This window comes from Heterocephalus glaber, unplaced genomic scaffold (genome assembly GCF_053883595.1).
Source record: "Heterocephalus glaber isolate CG9 unplaced genomic scaffold, H.glaber_assembly_v1.0 deba00001509, whole genome shotgun sequence".
In the NCBI taxonomy this organism is placed as follows: Eukaryota; Metazoa; Chordata; class Mammalia; order Rodentia; family Bathyergidae; genus Heterocephalus; species Heterocephalus glaber.
This window is the reverse complement of record NW_028258325.1, coordinates 40,971,174-40,984,941: the sequence shown is the minus strand read 5'-3', so window position 1 is coordinate 40,984,941 and position 13,768 is coordinate 40,971,174.

Below are 13,768 nucleotides of genomic sequence, written 5' to 3'. Positions count from 1 at the left end.
ATATGGTTTTAAGTAGTAAAACTGGTAAGTTTTCCAACTTAACTTCATGGATCAGACTGACCAGACATTTGCTGGTAATGCCCAGACTCTGTTCTGGTCCTTTGAAATGATAATTCCTTACCTTTTGGGTTATGTAGCTATTAAATCTTCCCTTTTTAGTCAAGCCAGTTCAAGTTGGAACCAAAGAATTTCCTAAATAATGACCATTTTCACTTAGCAATTTTAAAAAATTGAGAATTAGGTATCCAGTAACTTTAAAAGTGGCATGTGGGAGTTAAAGGCTATTATTTTGTTAGTTTCAGGATAACCCATATTCATGGATTGCAGCCCTGAACTCACTGGGCCATGGGGAAAATTGGTTATGTTGTTACACAAAACAAGCAATGGCTAACAGTTTCATCTATGCTCAAGGATGACCATCTCCCCATACCCAAGATGATCTTACGATTACTGAACATAGACAGCATAAGTCTTTGTGATTTATAACTACTTTTGCTCTTGGGCTGATTATCCTGGTATCTCAAAGTTGGGTTGTGTGAAGTTTTGGCTTATTAACCTCCAGCTGTATTTCTTGAGGCTGTGATTCTTGTGTCCTTCCATGACTTGCCCCAGCCTATCCTGTTTGCTCTGATAACATTTCAGATTTTACACAGCAGGCAGCTTTGTGAAAGTCCCATCTCAGTCTTGCCTCATGTGATTCAACTGCACACTTCCTAGTCCTTAATAAAAAGCTATCAACAGAGATCTGATATAACCCCAGCCCTCTGCCCACTTTTCATGCTGTCTCCAAGTCTATACCAGAGGAATCTTGTCTTTCTGTGTAAGTTCAGGGATGTAAGAGCAAATGTTTTCTTTACATAAGATTGTTTTCACTCTCTCTTCTCTCAGCTAATCTTCCTTTCTTAATAACTGCCATCCTTGTTTTCATCCATTCTTTAACCTAACATTTCAACTTGTTTTTGACACGTTTTTGAAGACATTTCACATATCTATCTTCATATGACAGAAATTCTTATATCAAGAGACATTTGTCATCTGACAAACTAAAAAGGAAAAAACAATATCTACAAGGCTCTAAGCAGGATATTAAACAGAGAATTTATTTGACCTATCATTAAAAAATCTTAGTGATATTTTTCAAGACTCACTACTGAAAAATTACCTCTTGAATAATGAGTATCACAATAAGTAGCAAAAATTAGATATAAGAAGAAGAAAAAAATTTAAAAATTAGACTCAACTAATGGTCTGGGTTTGGATTATTTTATTTTCTGTTACTCCACACAAAGTAGAAAAAGCGTTAATATTTTTGAATTTAGGAAGTATTATTTGAAACATTCTGCAGAAGTACATTTCTCTTGGAATAATTAAAAGGTTCTTGTCCATTGTAAAAGCAGGAAATCATCCTAGAAACAACCTTTCCCTCCTTCATTCATGTTAGGAGAATTATAAAAGATGCTGTTTTCATATGATTCTAAGAAATGAAAGTAGTCTGTTAATTTTACATATCATTCATCTTTTCTTATTCCCAATATTGAATTAGTCTTGCCATTCAATAGATCTGAAAGTGACTACTTACTGCTGCTTCTTACCAATACCTATCATTTCTACCCATTGATCTACCTTGTCTAGAAGATCAATTAGGTAAGAGTAGAGGAAGTCACTGATATCCCCCACTATTTCTGCAAAATCGTGCTTAATGATTTAAAGGGGAATTAATGGGGGTTAGGTATGAGGTAAAAATTGGTCCTAGCATTTTTATCATACTTGTTTAGATGTCTCTTAGTAGTTAGCCAAATGTAAATAACTTTTCCAAAAAACCTGATACTTTGAAATATTTATTTATGTATATGTATGTGTCATTTAACAATTGGACACATTCTAAGCAATGCATCATTAGGCAGTTTAGTAATGTGAGCAAAGTATATTTACACAAACTAACATGACTCCAACATCACTCAACAATATAATCTTATGGGACCACCACTGTATAAGGGGTCCATCATGGACCAAAACATCACTATATGGCACATGATTATATTTTTCTTCTATTACTAGAGTTATCTGTGATTAGTAGACAGACATAAAATTTCAGAGTTCTTTTTATAATATTACATTATAACAACTCAATGTACAACTGTATATTCATCTCCCAAAGTTTTGCTGGAAAGTGGGATGATGGAGACAATGTAATAATAGAGAAGATGAATCCTATGTAAGGTATATTTCATGTTCTCAAGTACCTTGCAGCTCTAGGTGTCCAGCTAACTGCAATGCCAGGTGTACCGCTATGCACTTGTATATTCAGAGAAGGGTATGGAGTCTAAGAATCTTTAGCCAATGTGTACTAGACTTAAACATGTAAGGGAAAGCTAAAGACATTGCAGAGAAGGAAAATAGCTCAGGCCAAGTCATGAAATTATACCACTTCCACGTGGGAAGCAGAGAGCATATATAGAGTGTCAAGAGCAGGAAACAAGCTATGGAATGTGGGAGGGCAAGTTGTTTGGGACTCTAGTAATAGAAGAAAAATACAATCATGTGCCATATAGTGATGGTTTGTTCTATGGTGGACCCCTTATACAATGGTGGTCCTATAACATATTTATTGTTATGTAAAGAGCTTGAATTTTAATTTTTCTGTTAGCAGAAAGTTTGTTAAAATTTCTAGGCAAGAGTGACAAATGTAGATTCAAGACTCAGAAAGTTCAAGAACCTTGGGTAAGTGTATGGGATCAGAAATCAAGAATAGCTAAGGAGGGCAGGGGATTTAGCTCAGTGGTTCTGCCGCCTGCCTTGCAAGCTCAAGATCCCAAGTTAGATCCCTGGTACCAAAAAAAGAATAGCTGTGGAATCGAGCTGGTAAGCTGTTTTGATGATAAGCTCAGCTTATCCTAGAGAAGAAGTAGTGGAAAATGAGTGGAGAACAGACATTTGGGGTGGAGGTAAACAATGACTCATATCAAAATTGGGCTTAATTTGGAAAAATGATTGAATGGTCACAACATTCTTTGAGATAGAGAACAAAGGGAAAGCAACCAGCTTGAGGCTCTGGTTTTAGATGTGTTGAAGACAAGATGTTGTAAGGTCCATGGGCCGGGAATTAGCTCAGTGGTTCCGGCGCCTGCCTCACAAGCGCAAGGTCCTGAGTTTGATACCCGGTACCAAAAAAAAAAAAAAAAAAAAGATGTTGTAAGGTCCAATCTAAGCATCTAATATGCAAATGAACCATAGTCCTGAAGCCTGGAAGCAGACGTGGGAACTGACTTATAGCTTATGGCATTCGTTCCCCCTTTAATTTCTGGCAATATGGCTTAAATAAACCAAAAATTCTTCTTTTACAAAAATACACCCAGATATGCTAGATAAAATATAACAAGCATCCTTTTTTCCTTTTTTTTTTAATGGTACTGTGTATTTGGGTCTTTGCCTTGAGCTACATCTCAAGACCTTTTCATTTTTTATAAAAATGTTTACCTTGACACACTGTCTCACTGAATCCCTAAGTTGCTCAGGCTGTGCCCAGACTTGTGCTCCTTTTGCTGCACTAGCCCAGAGTGCTGGGATTACAGGAGTAAAACCACCATGCCTGGCTAGCAGTCTCCTTTAGAAGGCATAAATAAGTCCACAATAGAGAAAAGAAAAACCCCAGGAATCAAAACCAGAGGAAATTTAAGACTAAAAGGTTAAAGATGTGGGTTTCTGGCCTCAGTTTGGCAGGAGATGAGCCCCGAGTTTGTGCGAGGTGAAGAGTTGACACTGACTCCCTCAGGTAAATCTGGAACTCAAAAATTACACCTTTAACTGAAACACTGACCTAGAAAAAAATGTATCCATTAGCACAGAGAGATTACAGTCTTGTAATTTTTTTTATGCCTGTTTTGGCCCAGTGTTATATTTTGAATGGATCCCTCAGAAGTTCATGTACTGGAAATGCAATCCCCAAATTTACACATTAATGGAATTTGGAGGTGGTGCCTTTGGGAAGTAATGGGGTTTAGGTCATAAGAGTGTGATGCCCATGAGACATCAGTGGCTTTATAAGGAAGCAAGAGAGGCCAAAGCCAGTATACATTTTGTCTCTCCATGGATGCCCTCCATGGTGCCATGATTGCAACAAGAAGGTCCTCATCATATGCCAAGCAAATGCTGGTGCCATGCTCTTAGACTTCCCAGCTTCTGATACCATGAGCCAAATAAACTTTCCTTCTTTATAAATACCCACTCTCAAATATTTTGTTATAGCAATAGAAAAGACTTATATTGTATACCTAAGTTTCTAGAACAGGAAAAAAAAGAAAGAAAGAAAATTTTCCCTGAGAAGTTTTCATCATAAGCCCAATATAATATAGTAGCTGTTTATAGAATTTTGCAAGAGCTTAAAGTATACCTCTCTTCCTAACTCCTCTTTCAGTAACTTCATGTTGGCAGCTTAAAACAGCCGGCATATATGTATTTATGCCACTGAAATTGAAAAATGCTACAAATCGGCTTTTTCTCTAAAGGCTGTTTGTTAAATATTTCCCAGGACACCATGGTATAAGCCTGTCTTGACATGGATTGAAGGTTAGAATTTATAATACTACTATTTATATTAAAGTGTGGCCCAGAAGCATCCAAAGTGAGGAACTAATAGAGCATATGACCTCAGGATGGGAAAAGCCCAGGGTACCAGACAGAAAAAGGGCAGAGCCTCCCTGGGGGGACTCATCCTCAACCCTGGCCTCACAGTTCCCATAAACAATTGCAAACATGAGGAGATAGCTCATCTGGAGCAACCGATAGCTGAGATTCCCAAGAGCCTCACTAAATAGAGGCTCTACCTAGAGACCAAAATAAAATAAATAAAGGCATTAAAAAAAGAAATAAAGTGAAAAATAACTCTCCAAAGACCAAACTTATTTGAAAAAGAATTACTTCTTAAAAGATATAAAGCCTCTAGAAATGAAAAATATAACCATTGAAACTGAAATCTCAGTCACAAGCTAAACTTCAGGTTAGACCTGGCCAAAGAGAGAATCTATGAACTGAAAAACAGATTGGAGGAATTACCCAGAAGCCACATAGAGAAATGGAGTAAAAATATGACATATTAGGAGACATGAAAGACAAGATGGAAATTTCATTTTTACATTTTATCAGGAGGAAATGATATATAAAATGCAATATTTAAAAATGTAATTTTCCAGACTCAAAGAAAGAAAGATAATGAGGGACTGGGAATGTAGCTCAGTGGTACAGCGCCTGCCTAACATGCACGAGGGCCTGGGTTCCATCCTCAGACACACACACACACACACACACACACACACAAGTGTAATGAGCTTTGAGAAAGGTAAATACAAACAAATCCACACCTAGGCTCATCATAGTGAAAGTGAAAAACAATATCTTGACTTCAAAAAACACAAAATTTCAGCTTTACTTTTCTCATTTTTAAGATAAAATTGAACTGGATAATATATGAAATCACTTAACAGCTCTCTGAATGAATGCCAGGTATGAAGGACAAGCACCACTTCTCCTTTGTATACCTTCTGGACTCTTTTTCAGACTCCCTGTGTGTCCCTTTTTTCAATCATACCCTTAACTTTGCCATTCCTGGGATTCAGTCATGGACTCTTGTCTGAACATGCTTAAGTGATTTCACTTTTCACCTGCCTTTTGTTATGAACTATGGCCATTGTCTCAAAGCTCCAAATCTCATCTCAGTCTTAAATCCCCCACTGGGACTAAAAACATGACAGAAAGCAAAATCCATGCTCTCTGCCTCAACCCCGAATCTCTTCTTTATTTCATAGTGCTATCATTGTCAGTCTCTTCCCTTTCCACCTGTATTTCCTTGGTGGGAAACACACCCATTATTTAAAAAAAAAAAAAAAATCTAGAAAAATCCACTGCATCCCTTAAACTTTACTTCAAATATCACTTCCTTCTCCAACAGCCTACAGTTGTGTCAGTAGCAGGAGTGGTGTGCATATTGTTTTGTGTGCTCAGCATTGCATTTGGAGGGTGCCTATCCTAAAACAGATCACTTTGAATGAAGTTAAATGAATGAATGGATGGATGGATTAATGAATGTGTGCATCTTACCCAACCCACAGTGTTATTTTGAGACCTGATGACAACATTGAGTTCTGTTAGGTTGGCTGACATTCTTGGTCTGGTACTAGAAGCAGAACAATTGCTCAGAGCACACATGCTGCTTTTTATGCTGTCTATTTTCTCAACTGCAGGGTGTTGCCAATCATTGTCAAATAAAGCAGTCTCCGCAGCTCTGCTCCAAATGACCTGATGTGGAACTGTCTGGGCTGTGGGTTGGAATATTAAATGACATTGTGTTTCTGCGGCTAGCTATGCTGCTTGAGTCACAACTGCAGTAAAAACGTTTTAACAAAATTAAAATCTCAGTGGGGGAGGGGAAAGCAGAGACTAAAGAAGGGTGGACCAAAGGCTGAGAGGAGAGCATGGAAAGACAGGAGACATTAAAGTAGCCTGATTTCTCAATTGAATTATAATAGGGGAGTAGAGAGTAGGACAGAGAGGTCTACATTTGTAATTTAAAATACTTGAAATTGCCTAAAATTTGCTTTCCATTGAGTTGGAGAAAAAAGATAAGAATTTTCCAGAAAATAAATTCACTAAATCAAAAGGGGCCATGGGCCAAAAACAAAAGCTATCTCCTATGAGAATTAATTGAAATAGATCAATTACCTCTTGTCACTTCCTATTTCCAAGCTAATGAATTACTTTTTTAAAAGCCTGGCTCTGTCCAGTGCTGCTTTTGGCACAAGGAAGGAAATTCCTGATGTATATCTCACACAAATGGAATATGATATGGATGATAAAGTACTACTGCTTCTTTGGGGAATTGACATAAATAATTCTTGTTACTATAGAAAAACTAGAACTTGAAAAATCTTACAGAAGTTAGAGCCCCAAGGAACACGTATTTTATTTTTACCCAAAGGAGTACTTTCAAGTGTCACTTTGATCAAAGGAAAAAACAGGGATCTACAAACCCTAAAACATTAGATGGCATTCTTTGATCTGCTGCATTAAGGAAAAAATACTTTGTAGTCCTCCATATTGCAGGCCCTGAGGATACAGGTGAATAAGACAAGATCTCTGCCTTTGAACAATTCGCAGAAAAATGAAAAAGGATGTTATAGAGCCTGATAGGAGGATATCAAACTGTATCAAAGAACTCAAAAGCAAGAACAGCCAGGCCCCAGGAGGGACTGGAGCCAGGTATGAAAAGTCTGGAATCCACATATCTCTGTTTCTCTCTTTTTTCCTTCTCTCTCCACATCTCCTCCACTGTACTTATGCCCCCACACCTCCATTCACTTACTCCTTCATTCACTTACCCCTATTCACTTCAGAATCAGCACGGTGCACAACAATGGGCAAGGAGAGAGGACAGGAGCATCAAGAGAAGTTTCCAGGGAGAACAGTACTTGTGAAGACACATCATGAAGACCTGAGGGCCCTGAGTCCTGGAGGGGCAGAGAGAAATAAGAAGAGGTGAGAGGGGCCGGGGATATTTAGCTCAGTGGTTTCGCCACCTGCTGTGCAGGTGCAAGGACCCAAGTTCGATCCCTGGTACCAAAAAAAAAAAGAAGAGGTGAGAGAAATAAACAGCGTCATGCAGACTGGTTTGAATTCTGTGGGCTGTGGAGACCTCAGTTTACAAGCAAGGAGGGACGATTTTAAGAAAGCTCTTCATGGTAGCCACACGGAAACCAGCCTAGATCCATGCTCCTGACCTTTTTTTTACTAAGACACCCATGCTGATATCTTCCCATTTTCCCATGTCTAATACCAGGACTTGCATCTTCAGGAGAATGTACTAAAATGCAGGGAAAGCATAGCCTGACTCCACTCCAAATTATATTTCAAATTTGATCACACACTTTGGTACTCCACTTACTGTTAAGTTATTTGTGCCACACTGTGACTGGTCATGAAAGAGTCACAGTGGGTTGAGAATGAGTAGAACAAAGATGGTCATTTGTGCTCCACAGATTCAAAGGTGGTGTCTTGGGAATTCTGGGGGCAGCTAAGAAAACAGACCTCTGTCTACGGCCATATAACCCTGAACGTGCCTGATCTCGTCTGATCTCGGAAGCTAAGCAGGGTCGGGCCTGGTTAGTACTTGAATGGGGGGAAGAAAACAGACCTCTGACCCCCTTTTTACTCCCCCACCAAACACACTTCAGCCAGAGGATCTGCACTTGCTATTGTTTTCACCAACATTTTGTTTCAACAATGCATTCCTCTGCTTTAAGTGTGTTTGCAGTGCATGAACAGACAGAAGAAGTTAGAGGCAGATAAACAGAATAAAAGATAATTGTCATAGGCTGGGTGAGAAATAAAATTGGCTCAACTAAAGCTAGTTGAATGGGTGAATTAAAGCTCATAAAGGGCTGGGGATTTAGCTCAGTGGTTCTGGCGCCTGCTGCGCAAGCGGAAGGACCTGAGTTCGATCCCCAGTACCAAAAAAAAAGCTCATAAACCAGTATGGTCACATTCAAGATACAAAGTATTGGGCTGGGGATTTAGCTCAGTGGTTGCAATGCCTGCCTCGCAAGTGCAAGGTCCAGAGTTTGATCCTCGGTACCAAAAAAAAAAAGATACAAGGTATTTCCATAATATATGTAATAGGAAACAACACCACTAATTTATTTTGGAATGAGAGGAGGTACAAAAGAATAAATACAATATATTAAAACTGTGCTTTTTGAACTTTATTGTATAGAGACCTCACTTAGGTATCTTTTTTTTTTGGTACCGGGGATCAAACTCGGATCCTTGCGCTTGCACAGCAGGCAGCTAAACCACTGAGCTAAATCCCCAGCCCCTCTCTTAGGTATCTTGTTAGAATATAGATTCTGATTCATAGGACATGGGTTGGGCCTCATCATCTGCATTTCAATCAAGTTCCCAAAAGATGCTGAGGTTGCAGTCTATGGACTATACACTTTTAGTAGCAAGGCATCAGAGCCTCCCACAAGTAATTTAAAGATTTAAAAAATACCCCTAGCCCAATGAAAGAATGTGGGCTTTGAGGTCAGAGTCCTTGATTTCTAAGGCCAGGATTCACTACAAACAAGTACAGCAGGCCTCTCTGCCTGTTTCTTTAGCTTGATGAGCTGTTGTGTGGCTTGAGTAAGATGCATATATGTTGGAGTGAGTCACAATCCCCTGTATCAGAGTCTCTGTGGTATCAGTTTAGAATGCCAATACTTGGACCTGGAATCAAATTTACTGAATTGGAATCTTTGAGAGAGTCTTGGCATTTTTTTTTTTTTTGGTTAATTTTTATTAGTACCTGTTTGCAGTACATAATGATTACTTTTATTGTGGGGAGTTGGTACATGAACATAACCCATCTTAGTTCTTTTGTTCATCTCCTTCCTCTCTCCCCACTCCCCCTTCCTCGATCTCTTGGTCTCTTTCCCTTTTGCAAAAGTTCTCTCTGTTTCCTATTATCTATCTTTTATTTACTTATTTATTTGTTTTCTTATATAAGAGAAACCATGTAATATTTAAGCTTATATGTCTGATTTATTTCACTTAACATTATCCTCTCAAGGAATGTCCACTTCCTTATAAATGATTAAGTTTATCCTTTCTTATGGTAGAATAGACCTCCATGGTATACAAATACTGCATTTTCTTTATCCACTCATAAGTTGATGGATATACAGGCCACTTCCAAGATTTAGCTATTATGAGTTGTGCTACTATAAACATAGATATGCATGTATCATTGTAATATTATGTCTTTAACTCTTTTGGAAAGATACCTAGAAGGGGAATAACTGGGTCAAATGAGGTTTCTAATTTTAGTTTTTTGAGGAATCTCCATACTGGTTCTCATATTGGTTGTACTAGTTTACATTCTCACTAACAATGTAGAAAGATTCCTTTACCCCTCACAGTCTCACCAATATTTGTTATTGATTTCTTGATGACAGTCATTCTTTCTGGAGTGAGATGTCATTTTAATTTGTATTAAATCTTGGTGTCATTTTAATTTGTATTTAGTGTCTTTTTAATTTGTATTTCTCTAATGGCCAGAGATACTGAACATTTTTTCCATATATTTACTGGCCATTTGTACTTCTTCTTAAGTGTCTATTCATTTCACTTGTCCATGTTTTGATTGGGTCTCTTATTTTGCAGGGCTAATTTTTTTGAGTTCTATATATGTTCTAAATATTAGTCTTCTATCCAAGGTGTAGCAGGCAAAAATCTTTTCCCATCTGTAGGTTGTCTCTTCACTCTGTAGGCTGTTTCCTTTGCTATGCAGACATTTTAAAATTTGATAAAATCCCATTTGTTCATTCATGATGTTATTTCATGCGCAATTGGCATTCTGTTCAGAAAGTCCTTGCCTATGCCTATGCCTTCAAGAGTTTTATCTATTTTATCTTCAAACAGATTAAATGTTTCTGTTGTAAGATATAGATGTTTGATCATTTTGATCTTACATGGTGAGAAACATGGGTCTAGATTTAATCTTCAGCATGCGAACAGCCAGTTTCCCCAGCACCATTTGCTAAAGATTGTTTCTTCCAGTATATATTTTTGGACCCTTTGTCAAAGATCAGATGGCTGAATGTGCCTAGGGTTGTTTATGCATCTTCTATTCTGTTCCATTGATCTACATGTCTGTGTTTGTGCCAATACTATGCTGTTTTTATCACTGTAACTTTCTACTATAATGTGAAGTCAGGTATTGTGATACCTCCTGCTTTGTTCTTGTTGCCCAGGATTGCTTTTGTTAGTCTATATCTCTTCTGGATCCATATGAGTTTTAGGATTGTTTTCTCTAGTTCCATGAGGAATGTTAGTGGAATTCTAATTGGAATTGCATTAAGTCTGTATATTAATTTTGGAAGTTGACTATTTTAACAATATTGGTTCTGCATGTCTAGGAATAGGGGATATCTCTCTCTTTTCTGATGTCGTCTTTGATCCCCTTTTTCAGTGTACTGTAGTTTTGGTTGTAGAGGTCTTTCACTTCTGTAGTTAGGTTAATTCCTAAGAATTTAATTTTTTTTTTTCTTGATGGCAGTGCGAATGATATTATCTTCCTAATTTCTTTGTCAGTGAGTTCATTATTGGTGTAAAAGAATGCCACCGGTTTTTGTATGCTGATTTGCTATCCTGATACATTTTTTAAATTTAATTATTAATTCTATGAATTTTTTGCTGGAATTTTTTTGGTTTTCTATATAAATGATCATGTCATCTTCAAATAATGATAATTTGACTTCTTCCTTTTCTATGCATATCCTTTTTACATCTTTCTCCTGCTTGATTGCTCTGGCTAATGTTTCTAGTACTATATTGAATAGGAGTGGTGATCGTGGACATCCTTATCTTATTCCTGACTTTAGAGAGCAAGCTTCCAGCCCTTTCACTTAAAATGATGTTGGTGGTAGGTCTAGCTTCTCACCATGTAGGGCAGGACCCCAGCATCCTTCCTTGCCTGAGCTTAAACTTCTCAGCAACTGTCTCTTGTGGCTGTCTCCCACCTAGTTACTGTGGTAGGGTGATGCCAGGAACTCTGGAGTATACTTATTCTGTAGCTGTTCTGTGGCTTAGTCTTAAACAATTTGTCCCTTCCCCAAATGGATCCTGATTAAACCCTCTTGAATATGGCAAGTGCTGCACTGGATTTCTTCTCCAACTCTAGCTTGCCTTGTGGGAGCAGTTGCTTTTGGAGTAAAACACCACGCTGTTTTTGTGGGGTTTGTTTTCTTTCAGTTTACAATAGCTAGGAGCTTTTCTTGGGACTTACCTGTGTTTAACGAGACAGGTTCCCCCTCCCTGGGAACCAGGATGAGCTTTCCAGACTGCTTCATTCTTTTTTTTTTTTGTACCAGGGATCGAACTGAGCTAAATCACCAGCCCCAGACTGCTTCATTCTTATCTCTGCATTGTGCTGCATTTCTCTAGCTTCTTTGTGGTTTTTAGTTTTCCTAACAGCTCCCTTTCAGCTCTTGGACATCTATTTCTCTTTTTTCTCTTCACCGAGTTGTTGTTTTTTTGTTTGTTTGTTTGATACTGGGGATCCCACTGAGCTAAATCCCCGGCCCACCAAGTTGTTTTTCAAGTGTCTTTCTTTTAGGTTCCAAGAGGCTCTATTTTGCTGCTGGCCTCTATTATACCATTTTGCTCTCTCCATACTCAGCCTAAAATTTTAACAAACACTTTGCCCACTAGAGCAGAAGGACATATGTTGGAAGTTAGTAACTTGTCTGTGTGTAGGGCTGGACACAATTAGACCCTTTTCCAAAGAACACTTTCATAGCATGCAGAGACAAAGCCTGCTTCATTCTGTGGACCAGGCTTCCTGCTATAGGTGAAAGGTGAAGGTCAGTGTGGCTGGCGATGTTGGGGTAAAACATTTCCACTGGGCTACTGAAACTAATATGATTACATTTTTTAGTTCCAAAGTAGAGACCTATGTCCTGCTTTAGTAGATTCCTTGTGAGGTAAGAAACTTGAGCCTGGGACTAAAATGTGTCATTTTGAGCCTTCTTCCTTCCTCTGCCTTCATGCTAGGTTTCTTGCCCAAATCAATTAAAAGGATCTTTATCTTTTCAGGCCGATTCTAGGCAAAGCTGTCCCTGGATTCAATATCAAAACAGATCCAAGGATTTCGCACTTCTCTTTTTTTCTTATCCCATGTCTTAGGAATACCTTCTCTTCTACCCCTGGTGCCTGTACCACTTCATTTTTCTAAACCTCCACTGCAGTGTGTTCTCCCTTATCTGCAGACTCGGGTCCTTTTCTTTGTACACAACCTCTGTCAGTAGAAGAGTGGGTAGAAGCAGGTTTGGAGGTAGATATTCCTTAAGGGAAACTGGTGGGCTGAATCAAAGTTCCTCCTGGAAAGAGCCTGACCCAACTTTATCACAGAGGGACCAAAGCTGATACTGCCTACATAGCACGATTACATGGCCAATGAGATCCCTAGAATTCCAGAAGATAACTTTGGCCTGGAAAAAATATGTTACCAGTTGTCTACTACAGCCATAGGAAAATCTCCAAAAAGGCTTGAAAGAATATCAATTTTTGCCAGTTAAACTTGTTGATGAACCTGTCAGGCCTAGTATTCATTTTTCAAAATCCCCAGCAACTAAACTTATTACACAATCAACAAATTATTTATTGAATAATTCTAGGTTATGAAAATTGCATTTCATTTTTTAAACACATAAATAGGTTAGCTTTAGGTGATTATATAATCACATGCTATGAAGAAGAACATGTAGGATAATGTGACTTGGCATGGGGTAGGGATGATAAGAGAGTCTTCTCTCCATAGATAGCATTTAAGTTGAGGCCTACATAAGAAGAAGGTAGTGAGAAAGGAGACCACCCCTCCATATGGAAATGAGCAACTATGAGTTAACTGTGTTATTAGGCAACTATGGGTAAACTAGGTAACTATGCTCTTTGTAGAATGTACCTGAATAGCTATGACAACTTCTGTAATCTGTCACCAAAGGAGCATAATGGACTCAGAAAGTCCTGCCAGAACTCTTTTCTCTCCACCTCTCCACTGCTCGGCTTTGTGGAAATCCTGATTGCTATATTCCCAGGGAAACTCCAATGCAATTAAGCTTCATAGATGTAAAAAGAGGTATATATGGAAGCACAAACTTCTATTTGGGGCTCTTGAGACTGACAAGAGTCACTCGCTGAGCAACCAGCATCATTAAAAGCTGCTTTTTGCTTCTATCTT